Source organism: Asterias amurensis, chromosome 12, assembly GCF_032118995.1.
Source record: "Asterias amurensis chromosome 12, ASM3211899v1".
Taxonomy (NCBI): Eukaryota; Metazoa; Echinodermata; class Asteroidea; order Forcipulatida; family Asteriidae; genus Asterias; species Asterias amurensis.
Window position 1 is genome coordinate 7,756,498 of NC_092659.1, and position 23,303 is coordinate 7,779,800.

General features: G+C 37.6%; 1 protein-coding gene across 1 annotated transcript in view; it reads right to left on the reverse strand.

Moving 5' to 3' along the window:
• The window catches only part of LOC139944825 (uncharacterized), an 80,361-nt gene extending 57,652 nt beyond the window's left edge, over positions 1-22,709 (reverse strand). The window contains exon 1 of the mRNA XM_071941943.1: positions 22,478-22,709. The gene's annotated coding sequence lies outside the window, so the exon portion shown is untranslated. The remainder of the gene's footprint in view (positions 1-22,477) is intronic.
• Positions 22,710-23,303: the final 594 nt, after the last annotated feature.

Below are 23,303 nucleotides of genomic sequence, written 5' to 3' on the forward strand. Positions count from 1 at the left end.
GTTTTAAACTATTACACGGGCGGGTGGTATAGAAAACAAGCTGGAACTGCTACTTTAGCTTATAGGATCGTGATTAACTGTACTACCGCGGAGTCAGTTCTTAAAATGGTCTCAACGTTTCGACTAGCTTGCTCTAGTCATCGTCAACTAAAAATTACAAAAAATAAGGAGGCTGCTCTGAAATGAAAGTAGGCGGGGACGCTCAACATTTTTATTTTTTTGTATTTGCCCTAACATAACAGAAGCTTAATTATTTACACGGATCAGTAATTAATGTCTCCTTAAATAGGAACCATAATTTTATCTCTGGCGATAAGTGAAGGTCTTTGCAATTAATTAAATGCTGGCCAGTGTTTGTTTTTTTCTTTTTTTAACAGCTTATTTGATCAGAGTGCTTACTAATTGATGGATATGTGCGGAGATGAGGTGCGGAGGCGAGCCCCATCTCCCCAGATTGCGCATCCTTTAAAAGCAGTGGAAACTATTTGTAATTACTCACAAAATAGTTATTAGCATAATAAGAAAAAAAATCTTACTTGATAACGAGTGATGGGGAAAGGATGATAGTATAAAACATTGTGAGAAACGGCTCCCCCTGAAGTGACGTAGTTTTCCAGTAGTAATTTTCCACGACTTTGATTTCGAGACCTCGGATTTAGAAGTTGAGGCCTCGAAATCAAGCATCTGAAAGCACACAACGTGTGACCATGGTGCTAGCGACAAGGGTGGGTTTTTTTCTTTCATTATTATCTCGCACATTCGACGACCAATTGATCTCAAATTTACACAGGTTTGTATGCATATGTTGAGATTCACCAAGTGATAAGACTGGTCTTTGACAATTACCAATAGTGTCTTTAAAGGTTTTTGCCTACCGTGCGTCAAAAAAAAAAAAAAAAAACTATACGCTTTTGAAATGGCTGCCGAACAACAAATGTATGAATCTGGGGGGAAAGGGTTTAGGATTTAACTTTCATATGACACCAAAAAGTCTGAGTAAATTGTCTGGAAAAAGTCTTGGAGTAAATTTTGTAAGCTCCAAAGGACTTACCTCTCACAAATTGGAAGGCTAATTCCTGCGCAACGTACTTTTCATACCCTTTACAAAAGTGAGCAGAGCTCACCCAATCATGAATTATTTTCGGACTTTTTGTGTCATGAGAAAGTTGAGTCCAAAGCTATCCATACATTAGAAACCTTTTCCCCAGAATCATATTTTTGTTTGATCGGCAGCCATTTCGAAAGCGTATATTATAGGTTTTTTTAGACACCCTTTAGTTTAGATGACGTTTTCCCATCAAGGGAACTCATGCAAATTCCCACAGGGGGATAAACGCCAAGCTGACAACAGCCAATCTATCTCATTATTTCGTGCTGGCGACTTGCACAAATAAAACAATTGTGATTCAGTAACTAGAAGACAAAAGTTACTCTTAGCTGGGGATTCAAACCCCCAACCTTGTGATTGCAAGTACTTTAGTCCACCAATTGGAACTATACCAACACTTATTCTAGTCATTGTGAAATTAGCGGTTAGCTTGGGATTCGAACCCACAACCTTGCGATTGCAAGTCCTGCAGTCTAACCATTGGAATTAGACATCACAGTTATCCTAGTCCATGTGAAATTATCGGTTAGCTGGGGATTCGAACCCCCGACTTTGTGATTGCAAGTCCTGCAGTCTAACCGTTGGAGTTAGACATCAATACTTATTCTAGTCATTGTGAACTTAGCGGTTAGTTGGGGATTCGAACCCCCGACCTTGTGATTGTCCTGCAGTCTAACCATTGGAGTTAGACATCAATACTTGCTCTAGTCATGAAATCAACGGTTAGCTGGGGATTCGAACCGACAACCTTGTGATTGCAAGTCCTACAGTCTAACCATTAGAGTTACACCTCAATACTGGTATTAGTCCTGAAATCAGCGGTTAGCTGGGGATTCGAACCCACAACCTTGTGATTGCAAGTCCTGCAGTCTAACCATCGGAATTAGACATCGACACTTATTCTAGTCATTGTGAAATTAGCGGTTAGCTGGGGATTCGAACCCCCGACCTTGTGATTGCAAGTCCTGCAGTCTAACCATTGGAGTTAGACATCAATACTTGCTCTAGTCATGAAATCAGCGGTTAGCTGGGGATTCGAACCCACAACCTTGTGATTGCAAGTCCTGCAGTCTAACCATCGGAATTAGACATTAACACTTATTCTATAGTCATTGTGAAATTAGCGGTTAGCTGGGGATTCGAACCCACAACCTTGTGATTGCAAGTATTTTAGTCTAACCATTGGAGTTAGACATCAATACTTGTTCTAGTCATGAAATCAGCGGTTAGCTGGGATCTCAAATCCACAACCTTGTGGTTGCAAGTCCCGCAGTCTAACCACTTGACCACAGTGATCGTGTTGGCAGAGGTATAGCTCTTTATTTCATTAGCGCACTCGGGAAAGATTGGCTGTCGCTTCAATAACCGTTGACCCGTAGTCCACATTAAAGGCACTGGACACCTTTGAACATTGTCAAAGACCGGTATTCTCACTTGGTGTATCCCAACATGTATAAAATATAAAATAAAATGGAAAAATTTGGGCTCAATTGGTGATCGAATTTGCAAGAGAAACTGTGTGTGCTTAATAAAATACTGAAGTATTTTATAATTTGTTAGAGAAATTACCTCTTTCTCGAAAACTACGGTACTTCAGAGGGGCCGTTTTTCACAATGTTTTATACTATCAACAGCTCTCCATTGCTTGTTACCAAGTAGTTTTCTATGCTAACAATGATTTTTGAGTTATCACCAATAGTGTCCAGTGCTTCTAAACGAGTAAAAGTGTATTCTATATATGCAACTACCCCCCCCCCCCCCCCGCCCCGAAAAAAAATCAACAACAACAAATCAAAACAAAACACCAATAATTATCAAACTGAAATTGTGCAGTTTGATAATTTATTAGTTAGGAAATATTAGGATGTCAAATTTTATTGTCCGGTTTATGACAAGTGAGTGAACTAGGACCCATGCTTTTTGCAAGTGGCGAGGAGAACAACTAAAAATAATCAAAGAAATAATATCGAGCACACAAAAATGATTTATTTATTTCGTGATGTTCAAAACAATCGCACGGAATAAGGAACAAAAGTTGTGTGCATACGTTTTGTTGTTTTTCATGATTTTCCCTGAATGGGGTCCGTAAGTGACGCATTATTTTCCCTTTATTTAATATCAGTCAAAACAGAATGTTATAATACAATCTACGTGATGGTTATCTGTTATGGTAGTTTTCAATTTAACGGGCAAATCAAACAGTTTTTGGTCTACACAAGAAACTATTCATGGACAGACTCTGTTTGCCCAAACCCATGAATGCGTAATATACGGGTGAGTTATAATTCCTTTTAGAGCTAGCATAATTATATAACAACAAGGTTTCGTAATGGGAATTGTGTTGAATGACATTTTACTCAGTTCTAATGGACTACTTCGAGTGTTAATATAACATAGTTTGGACAAAAGAAAAACGTAAAAATTCACTATGATAAAAATTGAAGTACTTGGCTATATAAACAAAGCTAAAATTAAGTTACTTTGTATGATGAATGTTGGTTATGTGTTGGGTAACTTTATATAAGGGCTATACTAAAAAATAAAAATAAACAGCAAAATGCATTTTGGCGGTAAGCATGTGAATTGCTAAGAGTTTTCTACATCTTTATATGCAAATAATAAGCAGGCTATTGCATATTATTAAACTAAGGGCTTTAAGTACCCTATTGTTGGTAGATACGTGCACTGTATAACATACTTCGGTATATGTCCGCCATCTTTGACGAAATGTGTACGCGTCATGAAGGGATACCATTGGTTTTGTGTCGTGCGCAGCGCGTATACACACAACTGCACATTTCCATGTTTTTTTTAAAGGAACACGTTGCCTTGGATCGGTCGAGTTGGTCTTTGAAAAGCGTTTGTAACCGTTTTTTATAAAATGCATATGGGTAGAAAGATGTTGTAAAAGTAGAATACAATGATCCACACAAACATGCCTCGAAATTGCGTGGTTTTCCTTTTACCTCGTCGACTAACACGTCGGCCATTTATGGGGGTAAAAATTTTGACTCCCATAAATGGCCGACCATGTTAGTTCGCACAGTAGAAGGAAAACCACGCAATTTCGAGGCAAACTTGTTTGGATCATTGTATTCTACTTTTAAAACATCTTTCCAACCATATGCATTTTATAAAAAACGGTTACAAACGCTTTTGTTTTGACCAACTCGTCCGATCCAAGGCAACGTGTTCCTTTAACAAAGGTGTGTTTTGGTGGCCGTAATCAATTATTTCTTTCGGTCATCAACCAGTAACCAATGGCCAATTCAACACAAAACAATTACTGGTTACGATCGCCAAAACAAAGATGGTGACATGACGGTCAATGACGTCATGTAGGGCCTACAATCCATCTATAACAGCAGTAGTCTATCATACGTGATTGATACGTTAATAATGGGAATACTCGAGTAGACAGAGAGTGCGCCATTTTCAAATTGACATGACCATGTTTTGACTGCAGGAAAGCTCATTTATTAATGCCACTGGACACTTTCTGAACGGAACGAAAAGTAAAAGTTCACAGATCTACAAATAACTTACGGGGTTTACGGATGGTGAAACGTGCGGAAACAAGGGTGGGTTTTTCCCGTTATTTTCTCCCGACTCCGATGACCGATTGAGCCTTAATTTTTACAGGTTTGTTATTTTATATAAAAGTTGTGATGCACGAAGTGTGGGCCATTGGACAATACTGCTTACCGATGTTGTGCGATTGCTTTAATCCACTGGAGATTAACGCTGTATGAGCCATGAAATTGGGTTGAGTGAGTGCTATTGAAATTACTCTTTCATTACCCGCTCTGCTTAATGATTGAACGAACCCAATTCCAAACGATTCGTGCTGTGCGCCACGGATGACTTGTAAATTCGGTTTGAGTGGTTGTAAATGTTCAGAGAAGTGTGTTATTGAAGCATGAATAATACCAGTATATCGTATAAAACATCGATACCATTAAAAAATATTTATAGTAAACGGACTGCCAACCTTTGTAAGTCGTTAAGATTTTTATTGCTCTCCTTTGTTAAAGCGGCAATGATGTTGTGCCAGATTTTACTTCCAGATTGGCCACAAAAGGCAAATGGTTCAACAAGTAAAAGCCTACAAAAAAATTGTGGGTGTTTTTTTTTTTTTTTTTTGACGCGGTTTCTTTTGTACTTTTATGAGCCTTTAGGTTGTTTTATCTTTAGAGTCGCCTGTTTTGTTTCGCGTGTTGGTTATATTATACGCAGGCTTGTTCTCTGTGGTCTATTTTTGTGTTTTATTTTCTCTGTTTGTACTGTTGGCCTGGAAAAAATATTATATATAAAAAATATATAAAAAATGTGGGTTTCCCAGAGTTGTAGACCATGACCAAGGGAATCAATTGGTGTAGGCCCTATAAATTACAACACAAATTACTGTGTTTTGTCATTGAGAGAAAAAGAAAACAATCTTACTGATAAAACCTACAATATTTATAAATAATAAACATTTAATATTCACAACTTCTGCCAGGTTGACTATAGATGATACGAGCTTCAAAAGTTTGGCAACATTTCTGTAACGTTCCTTTAATTTGTTTACCTTTGTTTCGGGAAACGGGAAAATGTTTGAAAAGCAATCTTGAGTGAGAGCACAGTTTGGAGTAGCTGCGATTGAAAGGCAGTGGACACTATTGGTAATTACTCAAAATAATTATAAAACCTTTCTTGGTGACGAGTAATGGGGAGAGGTTAATTGTATGAAACATTGTGAGAAACGGCTCCCTCTGAATATCGGTTGTTTACGAGAAAGAATTTGATTTCGAGACCTCAGGTTTAGAACTTGAGGTCTCGAAATCAACCATCTAAACGCACACAACTTCGTGTGAAAAGGGTGTTATTTCTTTCATTATTATTTCGCAAATTCGATGACCGATTGAGCTCAAATTTTCACAGGTTTGTTAATTTCTGCATATATTGAGATACACCAACTGTGAAGGCTAGTCTTTGACAATTATCAATAGTGTCCACTGCCTTGAATATAGTGTACTTGAATCAATCACTTTATAGAGGCATGACACCTGCATGTTGCATGTAAGGTACTGTTTGCTTCTTATATCAGATGAAGCTATTAACAACAACAACAACAACAGCAGCAGCAGCAGCAGCAGCAGCAGCAGAAGCAGCAGCAGCAGCAGCAGCAGCAGCAGCAGCAGCAGCAGCAGCATCAGCAGCAGCAGCAGCAGCAGCAGCAGCAGCAGCAGCAGCAACAGCAACAACAACAACAACAACAACAACAACAACAACAACAACAACAACAACAACAACAACAACAACAATAACAATAACAATAACAATAACAATAACAATAACAATAACAATAACAATAATAATAATAATAATAATAATAATAATAATAATAATAATAATAATAATAATAATAATAATAATAATAATAATAATAATAATAATAATAATAATAATAATAATAATAATAATAATAATAATAATAATAATAATAATAATAATAATAATAATAATAATAATAATAATAATAATAATAATAATAATAATAATAATAATACCAAAACTTGTATAGCGCCCTAATCATGTGTAAACATGCTCTAGGGCGCTGAACATGGAAAAATAGACAAACTAAAACATAAGAAAATACTGAATTATAACAACGGGAGTAAACATTCTTAAAAACATTCAACAACAAACTTAATCAATAGAAATCCTAAAGTATTAAAAAAAGCAATTAGGTCTAAAATCTCAAACACAAAACATTGTTACACATTGCAATCATTAATAGTAGGTTTAATAAAAATACATGGATTTTATTGAAGCTTTTTTTTTAAAGCTTTTATACCCCAGAGGCCGGGTCTTCACAGAGAGACCATCCATTATAAATGTAATTTGACGCATAGTCTGGGCCATTAATGTCCTTCTATTTTACCTGTAGCCGCCCGACTCGGATGTTTTACCCTTTTTTTTAAGGCAGAGGACACTATTGGTTATTACTCAAATTAAATATCAGCATAAAACCTCACTTGTTAACGAGTAATGGGGAGAGGTTGATAGTATAGAACATTGTGAGAAACGACTCCCTTTGAAGTGACGTAGTATTCGAGAAAGAAGTCATTTTCCACGAATTTTATTTTGAGACCTCAAGTTTAGAGTTTGAGGTCTCGAAATCAAGCATATGAAAGCACACAACTTTGTGTAACAAGGGTGTTTTTTCTTTCATAGCTATCTTGCAGCTTCGATGACCGATTGAGCTAAAATTTTAGCTCACAGGTTTGTTGTTTTTATGTTTTATACAGCAAGTGAGAAGACTTACCAATTGTGTCCAGTGTCTTTAATCAAGGACACTCAGACAAGCAAACTTATTAATCATTGAGACAAGAACCAAAAAGAGATAAGACGGGGAATGAAGGTTCAGTTTTAGATGTGGGGGGGGGGGGGGGGAAACAGAGAAATATTTTAGGGAAAACCCATTCAGTCAGGTAGGGACTAGAAACCCAATTCACGTGATTCCCTCAGCGTGATGCGAGGCGTGGTCCTAGAGGTGGAAGCCGGGGCAAATAACTATACGCCAACCCGGCCACGAAATGGCTCAGAGCCCCGTGCGACCCAGACTCCATTACAATTTAGACCCGTTATAAGTTTCACAAGAGTGTAGTACTGCACTACTCGGAAGGTAGGAGATGGCTACTAAGTTACAGCATGGATAAAGGCTCCTCGTCCGTGGTTATAGAGTGTGCTTTTAAAATGGTGTCCATTTGCCAAGGAAATAAAATAAAAAAGGTAAATTTAAGAGTCGATGCCATTCATGTTTTGATAACTACACCTGCGTCGCGCTATAACGTTTCATGGGATTGCTTATTACAGATACAATATGTATGCCATCATTTTACCCAAATGGTTTGAGATCAGTATGCCTGCATGTCTATATTCTAAGCTATTAGAACACTGTTGATGGGTTAGGTTTTGCCATAAATAAAACAATATTAAAACCATTTGATACGGGCAATAGTCACGGTACATAAATGATGCAGCTCATTGTTAAACCTCAAAGTGCATCAGCTCCAACGCTCAATTTACCTTTTTCCTTTAAAGGCAGTGGACACTATTGGTAATTACTCAAAACAATTATAATCATAAAACCTTTCTTGATTACAAGTGATGGGGAGAGGTTGATAGTATAAAACATTGTGAGAAACAACTCCCTCTAAAGTGACGTACTTTTCAAAAAAAGAAGTAATTTCCACGAATTTGATTTCGAGACCTCAGATTTAGACTTTGAGGTCTCGACATCAAGCATCTGAAAGCACACAACTCTGTGTGACAAGGGTGTTTTTTCTTTCATTATTATCTCGCAACTTCGACGACCAAATTGAGCTCAGATTTTCACGGGTTTGTTATTTTGTGCATATCTTGTTGAGATACACCAAGTGAGAAGACTGGTCTTTGACAATTACCAATAGTGTCCACTGCCTTTAATAGATCTATACATGAGTTATTGTTTACTTTAATTAAAGGGTCACCCTCGCATTATTCACCTGTAGTTATTTGCCGTTAAATATTATGGGAGGGGAGGGGGGTATTGTGTGTACCCCCTTCCGCGCCATTGTGTCTTCATTGCGTGCTTAGACTTGTGGACAAGTCGGTAAATCGGCCCCACGCGCTGAGATGGTGCTCTCGCGAGATCACTGCTCTCGCGCGAACTGGTGGCTCCCCGATTTCGATGGAGTCTATTGCGTGCTTGGAGTCGCAGAATTATTTTTACTCGATTATGTGGATGTGGTGGGCGGGCGGAGGGCAAACATATTGTGTTAAATTATTGGTACATTTGGGATTACCTCTGCCCCAAACGTGCTGGATAAAACCCTGGCAAGCCATATATTAATATTGTGTTCCCCGAATCATTAGCGAGCTAGGCCCACATCCCGTTGGTTTGCGACGTTCTCTTGCACCAGAACAGCAACAGAACACAATCATCTGTGCATGTAAATGGACAAAAATTATTGTATAAATATAATTATATTTGGTTTGCGGAAACACCATGTGTGTATCTAACTTGCCAGGTAGAGTTTGTTCTTAAAGCCATTATACACTTTCGGTAAACAGTATTGTCCAAGTCCCACACTTCGTGTATCACAACTTATATATAAAATAACAAACCTGTGAAATTTTAGGCTCAATCGGTCATCGGAGTCGGGAGAAAATAACGGGAAAACCCACTCATGTTTCCGCGCGTTTCGCCGTGTAGTGACATGGATTGTGTTTTCAATAAATCCGTAATTCTCGCTATCGAGAATTGATATTGTTTTAATGTTTTCTCAAAAAGTAAAGCATTTCATGGAATAATATTTCAAGAGAAGTCTTTCACCATTACCTTCTGTAAACCCTGTAAATTATTTGTAAATCTGTGAAGTCTTTTTTTCTGTACCGAACGTGTATAATGGCTTATGTTCTACTACCGCGGAGTGAATTTATCGGACTGTTCGGAAGACTTCTCAGTTCTGAAAAAACTGCCTTATTTTAAACTACTACCCGGGCGGAAGATATAGAAAATAATCCTGTATTGGTTTATTTGTATACAATAGCACAAAGTCACAATAATATAGGTTTTCTCTGTCAATTTCGGCAAATGAGCAGCCAATTTAACCACCAAGCTATTCTATTTCGCGCGAAATCGAATGCTACTGAAAAGGGTCATTCGATTTCGTTTTATGATTAGTCAAATGTAATGTTGCGTCATTCGATTTAACAAAATAATCATTCAATTTAACAATTCATCAAAGCAGCATTCAACTTCACAGACGCTTCTTGAGGCGTGTGTGTCACGAAAAAGAATGACGATACGCTAAATTGAACAGAGTGCTAAAGGAATTTGACTTGACTGCAAACGAAATTGAATGACAGAATTCTGAATTTCAAACGCAGTAACAACTGGAGAGGCAAAACAGCTTCAATTCGAACGCATGGAAATGAAATTGACTGCTAATTTGCCGAATTTGACCGAGAAAACCTATACTAGTACTTGTTTGTCGTGTGTAATTTTATACTGTTGCATATTTCAAAAGAACAAGTCAAACAAAAAGTGACACGCTGTCACCTCCGGTCTGAAAAGTACGAAACTGAAGTTCAGTCTAATCAATTGAAAACGACTGAGATCTTGTCCCAAGTTTTAATCAATTAGACTGACTTTAGGTCTACAACCTTAAGACAGAACTTTGTTGAACTGGATATAAAACAGGTTATTAGTACAGACGCCTTGGAAATGGAGCCTTGTGGCAGCACAATAAACATCAAGATCAACTTAGAAAATACAACCAGCATGTTTGTATAGCCAAAACATTACAAGAATTTTACTATGTAATAAACTGATATATCGATGTCATTTTCAACCAAACGCAAAAAAAAGTCAATCAATAAAAAAATAAACACTTTCAAAACATGTATTTTTAGACCTGCATGATTACTTAAAAAGAAAAAGAAAAAAATATATATTATACATTTTCCACATTAAACTGTCCATAACTCAATATTGCATTGGGCGACATGTGACTCATTTTTACAGAGTGGGTCACATTTTGTTTTTTGCTGGTATCTCGGCACTTCCCGATTTTGCTAAACCTATGGGTGCGTTCGATTAGCTGCCCTGGGTCTACCCCGGTGTGTGGCGGGGTTTTTTTTCCAGGACGAACATGGGTAATTATCTGCACACGTTCGTCCTGGAAAGAAAAACGCCACACGACGGGGTCGACCCAGGGAAGCTATTTTAACGAACGCACCCAGTAGTAGGTTTCCAAATTCCACGACTCTTCAGGAAAGTGACTCAATAATCATAGGTCAAGTTTCAAGATAGTCAATGCTCATCATAAACGTGCAATTGTTGTCATTTTCAGTAATGAGCGTTCACATGTAATAAATCCCCAGGGAACAATAAGTGCATAAGTGCCAATTAAAGAAAAGCAACACCTGTCTAAATTAATTTTACCCGATTATTACACTTTTGGTTTAATGTTTTGATAAGTTTTGATTTGTGCCTTTTTTTACAATTGTTTTATTAGTGGTCACAGCTGTTTTTTTTTTTTTACATTTTCCTTCCTTTGCATTTTTTAAATATTGCATATTTATATATTTGCTTAAAATATTTCGCTTGTAATGTTTAGCTGATTTAAAACTTATTTTAAATTGAATTGAATTGTGCTAAGTCTGAGTTTCTATTATTTGGTTCTAAGGTTCAATTAGATAAGATCGATGTTACTTCTTTCAAGAGTGCTGATTCTGTGATTCCTCTCTCTCATTCTTGCAGAAATCTTGGTATAACTTTCCATTGTACAATGTCTATGTCAGGTCATATATCCAATGTGTGTAAATCTGTTCGTTACCGGTTGAGAAATGTTGGCCTGATCTGCAAATACCTGACCCGTCCAGCCACTGAGAAAATAGTCCATGCTCTCATTTCGTCTCGGCTGGATTTCGGTTATGGTCTTCTTTTTCACTTACCCCAAACTCAACTTTCTAAACTACAAAAATTACAAAACGCAGCTGCTCGCATTGTCACTCTTACCAGAAACCAAACTCACATTACACCGGTTCTGAAGTCACTTCACTGACTACCAGTCGAATCTCGTATTACTTTCAAACTTCTGTTGCTTATCTTTCATTGCATTAATGGTTCTGCTCCTATATATAACATTTCTTTGGTAAAAGCTTATACTCCTGCGCGAGCTCTCCGATCTTTCAATACATGCATGATTCAAGTTACTAAGAGTAGCAAGTCATGGGGCGATAGGTCTTTTTCCCATGCTGGCCGTTGTGGCCTTTTCCATTGATTCCATAACATTATTTATTCGAAAATGTTATTTAATGTTAACATTGTGATCCATTTAATTTATATGGATGTAAAATTCGGAACGTACGATCCCGCACACTAGTTTTTCACAATGTTTTTCTGTGCAATAAAAAATGTGTCGAGAACGTGGCATGGTAACCATATCAAACGTAGTTGAGCTGTTTACTGCTAAAAACGCAGCACCAGACTACTCCAATTTAAAAACTCGCTACAAGTCCCTACACTAAATTACGCATTTTCGCACTGATTTTGTCTATTGAGATCTGTATTTGTAGCGGATGGGGCGGGGGAGGCGCGCGGCCAGGGGCTGGATACAGTCTATGTTTTTCCCCTGGCTATTTCGCTGGTGTCCAAGGCTGGTACTGGATTAATGTTTGTGACCCACCACTACCAGTGATCTGCCTGCCTTGCGACTTTGTTTTTCATTGCCAAACACCTGTTTGTGTACACAAAACAAGCGTGGAATTGTAAAACGTCAAAATCGGATTGATGGAGGTAACAGCACAGCCCTAATTTTGGAAATCATCATACTCCATCAAGTTCATTATTGATTAATCCATGGAAAATGCCAACTTTGGAAGCATTTTTTAATTAGGTGCGTTTGTTTACGTTTTTATAGTATTTATTTAGCGCAGTCTAGCGTGGCATAAACGCCGGCATGCACAATTTAATTTTCATAATCATATTTATATAAAAAAAATATTTAAAAAAAATATATATATTTTTCCAAATCATCGGATTTAGCTGAGCCTCCAGGTTGTTGTTGGGTTGTTGGCGTGGGGTGGGTGGGGCTCGTTTGTCTCGCAGAGTTGGGGTAGTGGTGAGCCAAAGACTAATTGATCTTTTTTTCTTCAGATTAGCACGCAGGGAATTAATTTTCTTAATATTTTTCTCAGTATGGTTTTTTCAAAAATTCTTTGTTCTGGAGCAATTATTTGTTTTCAGATGAGCAGAAGGGAGTTTGATTAAGGCGATGAGTAAGGGGAGGGGGTAACATGGGGTAAGTTAATTACTGGGGTAATAGTTTGCAATTCGAGTGCTGCAAAAAAAACTGTAAATAATTCAGAAACAAATATTTTAAAACTTTTATTCAATTTCAGTTGCACAGCATGTAAACAGCGACAATGAAATAAATATGGGTTGGAAAGTTGACCACCATCTTGAAATCAGTGGAAAGTATATTAACATAATCATCAACAAATAAAGTTTTGAAAATGGCCTTGGTGCCCTTTCAGTTGGCCTTGGTGCCCCTTTCTTTTTTAGAGCGTTTGAGGCCAAGTGGCACCTCTGAAGCTAAAGGTTGAGACCTGCACTTTCGGTAAACAGTATTGTCCAAGTCCCACACTTCGTGTATCACAACTAATATATAAAATAACAAACCTGGGAAATTTTAGGCTCAATCGGTCATCGGAGTCGGGAGAAATGAACGGGAAAACCCACTCTTGTTTCCGCACGTTTCGCCGTGTAGTGACATGGATTGTGTTTTCAATAAATCCGTAATTCTCGCTATCGAGAATTGATATTGTTTTAATGTTTTCTCAAAAAGTAAAGCATTTCATGGAATAATATTTCAAGAGAAGTCTTTCACCATTACCTTCTGTAAACCCTGTAAATTATTTGTAAATCTGTGAACTCTTTTTTTTTTCTGTACCGAACGTGTATAACGGCTCATGTTCTACTACCGCGGAGTGAATTTATCGGACTGTTCGGAAGACTTCTCAGTTCTGAAAAGAACTGTCTTATTTTAAACTACTACCCGGGCGGAAGATATAGAAAATAATCCTGTATTGGTTTATTTGTATACAATAGCACAAAGTCACAATAATGTAGGTTTTCTCTGTCAATTTCGGCAAATGAGCAGCCAATTTAACCACCAAGCTATTCTATTTCGCGCGAAATCGAATGCTACTGAAAAGGGTCATTCGATTTCGTTTTATGATTAGTCAAATGTAATGTTGCGTCATTCGATTTAACAAAATAATCATTCAATTTAACAATTCATCAAAGCAGCATTCAAATTCACAGACGCTTCTTGAGGCGTGTGTGTCACGAAAAAGAATGACGATACGCTAAATTGAACAGAGTGCTAAAGGAATTTGACTTGACTGCAAACGAAATTGAATGGCCGAATTCTGAACTTGAAACGCAGTAACAACTGGAGAGGCAAAACAGCTTCAATTCGAACGCATGGAAATGAAATTGACTGCTTATTTGCCGAATTTGACCGAGAAAACCTATACTAGTACTTGTTTGTCGTGTGTAATTTTATACTGATGCATATTTCAAAAGAACAAGTCAAGCAAAAAGTGACACGCTGTCACCTCCGGTCTGAAAAGTACGAAACTGAAGTTCAGTCTAATCAATTGAAAACGACTGAGATCTTGTCCCAAGTTTTAATCAATTAGACTGACTTTAGATCTACAACTTTAAGACAGAACTTTGTTGAACTGGATATAAAACAGGTTATTAGTACAGACGCCTTGGAAATGGAGCTTTAAGGCAGCACAATAAACATCAGTTTAAAAGATCAACTTAGAAAATACAACCAGCATGTTTGTATAGCCAAAACATTAAAAGAATTTTACTATGTAATAAACTGATATAGATTTCATTTTCAGCCAAACGCAAAAAAAGTCAATCAATAAAAAAATAAACACTTTCAAAGCATGTATTTTTAGACCTGCATGATTACTGAAATATTCCACAAGGATGTCCACGCCAATTAAAAGCAAACTTCACACACGTTTTCCGAAAAAGTGTCACTTTCACTGAAGCTACAATAGGATTCTGATTTAACATGTCACTGGGGTTGATTTCACAAAGCGTTAGGACTGGTCCTAACTTAGGACTTGTCCTATAGAAGACATTTAAAACTTCAGGCTAGTCCTAAGTTAGGACGAGTAACTCGTCGAGATGAGGCTAGTCTTTGTGGTATCCACTCAAGAGTTTAAAAAAGAACGGCTTTGGATCAATAGGCGGACGTGTGCACGTTTGCGTTAACTTGCATGATTGTGCATGTAACATTTTGTTTTTGGCTGGTATCTCGACACTTCCCGAATTTGCTGAAACTATGGGTGCGTTCGTTTAGCTGCCCTGGGTCTACCCCGGTGTGTGGCGGGTTTGTTTTTTTCCAGGACGACCGTGGGTAATTAGCTGCACACGTTCGTCCTGGAAAGAAAAAAACGCCACACGACGGGGTCGACCCAGGGAAGCTATTTTAACGAACGCAAGCACCCAGTAGTAGGTTTCCAAATTCCAGGACTCTTCAGGAAAGTGACTCAATAATCATACGTCAAATTTCAAGATAGTCAAGGCTCATCATAAACGTGCAATTGTTGTAATAAATCCCCAGGGAACAGTAAGTGCCTATTGCCAACGGCTGGTGATATTTTCTTTTAGTATGATTACTTATTTGTATGAGATTAAATTGAAAGAATCATATTATTGTCAAAGCTTTTATCTGGAGCAATGCTCATACTGTTATTTGCTAAGGCACTATAGTTTTCGGCAATAGCATCATGATGAAAGACTAATTCATTTTTTTATGTTACAAAAATGAGCATTTTGTGGGGTGGGCAAGAGCTAAATTGTTTCATCATCATTTGTGTCTACATTTTACAAGTTACCTGTGAAAAGGGAATTAATCATGATCTATAAACGCTTGATAGTATTGAAATTATGAGGGGCACAGTTAGGCCCAAAACGAAGTCAAAACCATGACTATGCCCCGCAGCAGTATACATGGTTTTGACATCACCAAGGGCCTATAATTTTAACTGTTCTCCGATTATTAAGCAGTCGATATTTCTTTTATATACCGAATAAAGATTCTTCCACTCAACAACACTCTGACTATACGTGATGACACGGAACGCGTACGTACATACATGTATATGCATGTCATACAGTATACACACGAATGTGCGGCACCTAAGTAGCCCGAGCCCTAAATGTAGCCTGACCTAAATGTAGCTCCAAACATATACCTAAATGTAGCCTGACCTCAATGTTGCCCAAAACATGAACCTAGATGTAGCTCTAATTTATTCCTCCATGATTTAGGTCAGGCTACATTTAGGGCTCGGGCTACATTTAGGTGCCGCACACACGAACGAGCTTTTTTGTTGTGACAGTTATTTTCACAGGTTGGCACAGTCGATTGATGTCCCGGGCATAGTCAACTATGACGCCATCTTCAAAGAAAATGGGGGGGGGGGGCACAGCAATTTCAATGACTCCGATTTTAACCAATCAGAGTAGAGGATTCTATTATGAGTTATATAAACTTGATTAGTGGCTATCCAGTTTTATTGTGATGTTACTTTATTTTCTCCAAACACAGTGAGTATAGTGAGTTTTTCTGATCCTGCATAGTACAGTGTATCGCTTTAGGCGGCTGGGCGGTAACAGTGGCTAAGAGATTATTAGGCAAGCATAATTTGTGTTTGTGCTAAGCTAATGTTGTGCTCAAAGAGCACCTCGATGACATTAGGCCCTGCTTTTATCACGAACCACACTGCCCCTTTAACGAACTCCGTGACACAATAAACAAGGCATATATATCAATTTCGACTGGAGCTCGCTGAAAAATGAAGCTTATGTAAACCTTTTAATAAGTTAAAATTTACACAATTTAAGAAAAGCAACACCTGTCTAAATTAATTTACCCGATATTTTGTTTTTACACTTTCGGTTTAATGTTTTGATAAATTTTGATATGTGTCTTTATTTACGTTTAATAGTTTTGTTTTATTAGTGGTTACGGCTAGTCTGTTTGTTACATTTTACTTCCTTTGCATTTTTAAAACATTGCATATTTCTATATTTGCTTGAAATGTTTCGCATGTCTCATGTTTAGCTGATTTTAAACTTATTTTATACCTCGTTGACAAAATACAAAGAATAAAATACAAGGCTCAGAAACTGAAAGCGACAAAAGTAAATAGACAGTTAAAGAAAAAGCTATGTTACAAAGTAACACAAAGTACATGTCTATAGCGTATGCGCCCACTTCCTGTTTGAGAGCCGATTTCAAAACCATAAACAGTCAACTGATACATCAAAAAAAATATAAAACTTGAGTTCTTTAGCAAGACGAACCATGATTGCTTCATCCTTCGGGATGGGACGAAAAGCCGGCGGTGTCGTGTGTCGTGTGTTGTTTTACGCACGTAAAATAACCCAATGCACCTTATCAAAAAGGGAAGGGGTTCGCCGCGTTGTTCCTTGGCTCGTGGCCGAGCGGTTAAGAGCACCGAATTCAAGCTCTGCTGATTCTGTTCAGCAGTGTGTGGTTTCGAATCCCGGTCGTGACACTTGTGTCCCTGAGCAAGACACTTAACTATTATTGCTTCTCTCCACCCAGGGGTAAATGGGGACCTGTGAGGGCAGAGATGGTTATTGTGACTGATTTAGCCGAGTAGCGCATTTGTTGCACGAGGCTGTATACTCCCAGGGAGCTGAGATGGTTTAAGGAGTGAATTAAGTCCCAGTGACCAGGGGTAATAACTTGAAGCGCTTTGAGACACCCATTCGGGAGTGAAAAAGCGCTATGTAAACTCAAATATTATTATTCCTTGTTTGAGTGGCAGCATATTACGCCACATCACATTGTAAACTATCATGTGCTTATATGCAAAAATTTGTAGGTCTAGGTTCAATTCAAACGTATAGTCCCATCCCACATAATGCATTGCAGGTAAATGCTGAATGTTGAACGCCGTTGAGTGACGTATATGAGCGCCATATCAGAAGCCACTGACATTTATTTACCACTGAAAAAAGCAACGGTTTTTCGGAATTTTAAAAAGAATGGCAGCCATAGGTTTTTTGTTGTGTTTTATTCTATATAATATGAATGTTTGTAACGCAATTTTGTACGAAATTTTTGCTTCTTTTTTAACTGTTGTGTATTTTTGTTTAACCTATTGCTATTTTGCTCATGTTTTTTATCCTGCATGTTTCTTGGCTGTACATCGCTTTGAAACAGTGTTAAAGCGCTTGATAAATGCATTTAAGTTAAGTTAAGTTTAAGTTAAGGGCCTACTTTAAATACAATTTAAAAACCCACAAACCCATTTTTCATGAACCCAGACACTAAACATATTTGTCTCACTGGCCTTACAATACAGCAACGTTAATTCATTGAGTATATTATATCAACGGGGTTTTGCTTCAGTACATTCATTTTCATCCTTTCACTTTCGATTTAAACAATATAAAAGAAGCAAATGCGACATTTTAACCATTTGTAAAGATTCCGTTTAGTCACAGACTGTGCAAGTTTTGCGAGAATTGGAACTCCTGGGACAAAGTTGGTCCCGAAAATTTTTTTAATTTTAAGTGTTCATTTCTTTAAGACATAATTCATAAACACCTAAGACATTTTATCCATTCTGATTGGTCGAGAGGGCATCACGCGGGGGTGTTTAAAGGCAGTGGACACTATTGGTAGTTGTCAAAGACCAGTCTTCTCACTTGGTGTATCTAAACATATGCATAAAATAACAAACCTGTGGAAATTTGAGCTCAATTGGTGGTCGAAGTTGCGAGATATGAATGAAATAAAAAACACCCTTGTCACACGAAGTTGTGTGCTTTCAGATGCTTTATTTTGAGACCTCAAATTCTAAATTTGGGGTCTCGAAATCACATTCGTGGAAAGTTACTTCTTTCTCACCTCAGAGGGAGCCGTTTCTCACAATGTTTTATGCTATCAACCTCTCCCCATTGCTTGTTACCAAGTGAGGTTTTATGCTGATAGTTATTTTGAGTAATTACCAATAGTTTCCACTGCCTTTAAACGGATGATATAACACCAGTGAAAAAAAGTTTAAACATGGGCGTAACACGCGAGCTTGCACACTGCAAAAACGTTGGTCAAATTATTTGTTGGGCAAAGTAACTTCAACAATTATTGGTCAATAATTGCCCAACAAAACCAATAATTGGTGTTGTTGGGCAAACATTTTGTTTGCCAATTTTTTGTTTAAAAAGCGGAACAAAAGTTGGGCAAGTGTTGGGCAAATAATTCGTAATCTGAATTTATCATAACTGTTGGTTACACTTTTGCTTATTTATTGGGCAACTTTTTGGGTAACTTTAATTAATTTTGATTGTTGGTTAAAATGATGCACATTAGTTGGTCGAAATCATCCGATCATGCGCACTACGATCAAAGAGTTGCCCAAAAGTTGGGTATGGTATAAAAAACATAGCGATATTTTCCAACATGGCGAGTGGAGGAGTGGCTGTGACGAGCGGGGTTGTCCAGTAGATATAGATCAAATTTGAAGGTTAGTTTTTAACTAAATATGAAGTTGTGTTTTCTATTCAGTCGTACATAGTCGTGACAGTTGCAGAGCGAGCAACACAGCGACACTACTGTTGAATTAGTTTCAGTTTTTAGTTTCAGTTTCATCATGCCATTATGTGCAATGCCGGTTGTGGCATGTATGCGTGTGCTTGCGCTGCAACTGTCACGACTGTGTACAACAACTGAACAGGAAACAAACTGTATTTAGTTAAAAACTAACCTTCCAAAGCATCTACAAACCACTGAGCACCCTCTCGATTTTGAGAGAGATGTCGAGGTCACAGCTCACTACCGTTTGCCATCGTGGAAAAGATATTTTCTATGCCTGGTTGTATGACGTATCACAGGAGAAACTGTAAATCAAAGGGTTAAATATATTCACCATTTGTTGGATAACACCTAAAAAGGGTTAAATCATCGCCCAATAAGTGGGTTATTGATAATGTATTAAATACCCAGAAAATGGGTAAACAAAATATTACCCAACTGTTGGTTAGCAAAATATACCCAACTATTGATGAGGAAATATACCCAATTATTTGGCAATCAGAGTGCCCAACTTTGATGGGTAATATTTTGCCCAAAAGTTGGAGGAGTTCACTATTCGCCCTTAATTGGGTAAAAGGTTGGGCATTTTTTTACCCAATTTTTTTTACAGTGCACCTGTCCTTATAAGACAGTTTCTTCATTCCAATTGGTCGAGAGCAACGGCAGGAACAGTTATGCCACAACATGCGCACAGCAATCTCCTTATAAGGAGTTGTTTACCCGAGGGCCTTACCATTTAATAGCAGGAGGGGTGTTTTGTTAAAAGAAATCATTGAACAATAAACAAAAATTGCATTTATTTTACTTTTTGACCCAAAAGTGTTGATGTTTTTTGACCGAAAATGTATTTATATATTCGTCTCGGTAAAATTATTATGAACCAGGCTTTGGCGAATTTAAACCACTAGTTTAAAACCTCTTCACCACACATTGACTCCTCCATTTATTCTGGTTTAAATTTACTGGACACTTTTCGTAGTTGTCAAAGACCAGTCTTTCTACTTGGTAAATCTCAACATGCACAAAATATCAAATCTATGAAAATTTGAACTCAATTGGTCGTTGTGAAGTTGTGCGTCAGAGAATGGGAGAAAAACACTCTTCATAAGTTGATGTGCTTTCATATGCTGAATTCAATACTTCAGCTGAGGTCTCGAATTCAATTCATTGTTTTAGTCAAAAATTACTACTTTCTCAAAAACATGTTTACATTTCGGTTCATTTGATCATCGAAGCTGCAATAAAATAATGAGAGGAAAAAACAACTGTTGCATAGAAATGTTTTACTTTTTGGTTGGCAAAAACTCGAGTTGTAACGTGACAATAAAAAGGTATAGACCAACACGGAGGGGTTAATTGAAAGTAGGTATATTTTGCCGATCACACCTTAACCAAGGTTAAGCTTTGTTGTTGTTATTCATCAGAAACATCACAATGCTTCTTAGAGAAATACCCCCATTAACCTTATACATTGTAAATGCCTGGAATTTATACACAGGGCGTACTTAAGTGATCTCAGTCATAAGTAAGGGCTATAGGTTGCATCTATTGTAAAGCAGAGACCGTAAACATTCAACCTGTCATGGACGATGAGCTGACAAAATCGTCCCAGACAGTGTTGTGTTTTGTGCGTCTACATACCATGCACGGGAGATCTCATCAAAGCCCGGGTCCATTTCATAGACCTGCTTAAAGACACCAGACGCTATTGGTAATTGTCAAAGAATAGTCTTCACAGTTGGTGTACATGTATCTCAACGTATGCATAAAATAACAAACCTGTGAAAATTTGAGCTCAATCGGTCGTCGAAATTGAGAGATATTAATGAAGAAAAAAAAACACCCTCTTGTCGCACAATGGTCAAACGAAGTTGGGTGCTTTCAGATGCTTGATTTCGAGACCTCAAATTCTAAATCTGAAGTCTCGAAATCAACTACGTCACTTCAGAGGGAGCTGTTTCTCACAATGTTTTAACCTATCAACCTCTACCCACTACTCGTAATCAAGAAAGGTGTTATGACTATAATTATTTTGAGTAACTACCAATAGTGTCTACTGCCTTTAAAGGAACGTTACAGAATTTGTAAGAAACAAAAATCGTGAAGATCACAGATTTACATAAAACTTACACGGTCTAATGATGATGATAGTAGAAAACATCTTTTGAAACATTTCTGTCTGAAATTTCATTATTGATGAGAAATTTATAATCTATTTTCGCGTTTGGAGTTTATCGCTCATGGAACGTTTTATTCATAGTTGTTTTAGCATCGATGCAATACAAAATTTGTAATCGGTTTTTCACTGTTCTCTCGTGACCCAGGTGGCCGAACTTCTACATTGTCAGTTTATGAATATGGTTGATTACATAAAGTGCTGGCACTGTTAAAACACTGCCGGCAACTTTTTTGCTAGCAAAACTAATTCAAAATCCTTGCTTAGTAAAATCAGATGAACGGCCAAGACTCCACTTAATTGTTATGCTAAGTAAACAACAGCTAAACAATACCAGTCACAAGCAATGTATATGACACAACATTTTTGCCAGTAACATGAGTAAATAAGGTGAGCTATTTATAGGTACCGGTACAGTTTTCTTGAATATGACCAAAGGGAAATATTTCCCTCGAAACCCAAATACTTCAATCTATGACTCAACACCGAAAGGCAAGCATTATTATTAAAAGTGGGCCTGCAGTTCTACTGTACACTTTCCGGATGGCGCCACCACTTTTTCACTCATTTTAACAGAAAGGGGTATCTCATTGAGGTAAATTAGATACTATATTATTTCATATCGAATGAAAAAGTTTTCCAATACGATTCTTGGAAGGTGATTTTGGGTGAGATTTGTGACTGACATAATACAGAAACTTTATCAACCGTGATGACTGTGGAACCCAGCTGCCCGTGAGCAAGTGTACTATGTAGTGCATGCACGCATGGAACAATAATTGCTCCATGAACGGCATGCTGGTAGGGGTTTACGTCTCACTGGCATAATACAAAACTTGTCACAATGCATCACTGCCAAAATGAATGCTGTTTCGCAAGCCGCAATAAATGCATGACAAGTTGCAATCCATACAAAAACTCGTGTTCAACCGGAACTTCGTTTCTTCTGGGTAAAGAGACGAGATCACCATAAAAAGGAAAATAAGTGCTTACCTTTTGAGCTAGCTCTCTACATGGGAAGGAGTATATCCAAGTTTATTTGTCTATGTTCTCATTTACTTCAGTTGTAACAGTCATGAGTCAACATCCAACGCTCATTCCCCATTCAGCCATCAATGAACAACCTTTTTATTTATGTCCTTCAAATGCATCAACAAGTCTTTTTGTGGTGGACAACATCCAGGTACAGCTAGAAATAGAGGGCGTGCTTTCATAATAATTAAAAACTACCGCGCTGTCCAAAAATATCATAGCAGACCTTTATCAAGCCATCTTGAATTTCTTCCGAGTTGATGTCAATGTTACCAACACGAGGCTGGAAGAACAAAATAGTCTGGTTCCTATTTGCAAAATTATTGTTAGCATCCATTATTGTTATCCGATAACAGGAACATGACCAAGATGGAGGCAGCACACCATGCACTATCGCACCGTATAGGTCAGCACGCACTATCAAGCCCGTCAAATCATCATGCTCGTGATGAAAGATCACAAGGTTCAACAATCATTACTTCTCATTTACACAAGAGCTGTGACCTCAGATGTGCCTTTTAGAAGCAGAGCATTCTTATAATAAGGTCTTTGTAAGAATGGTGACTGCCCTGTTTCCAAGGCCAGTTCTACTGATGTCACACTGCTTACTGAATACGCAAACATGCAATGAATGTGTAGTTTTCCGTCTTATTTGTTTTGCATCAGCCCCTTAAATAAGAAGCCCAACAGTTGAAAGTACATTCCACATGTATTTGTTTGGTTAGCATAATGACAATAGATATGTAGGATTTGAAACTTTGCATGGTGGAAATACGATATGGAAAGG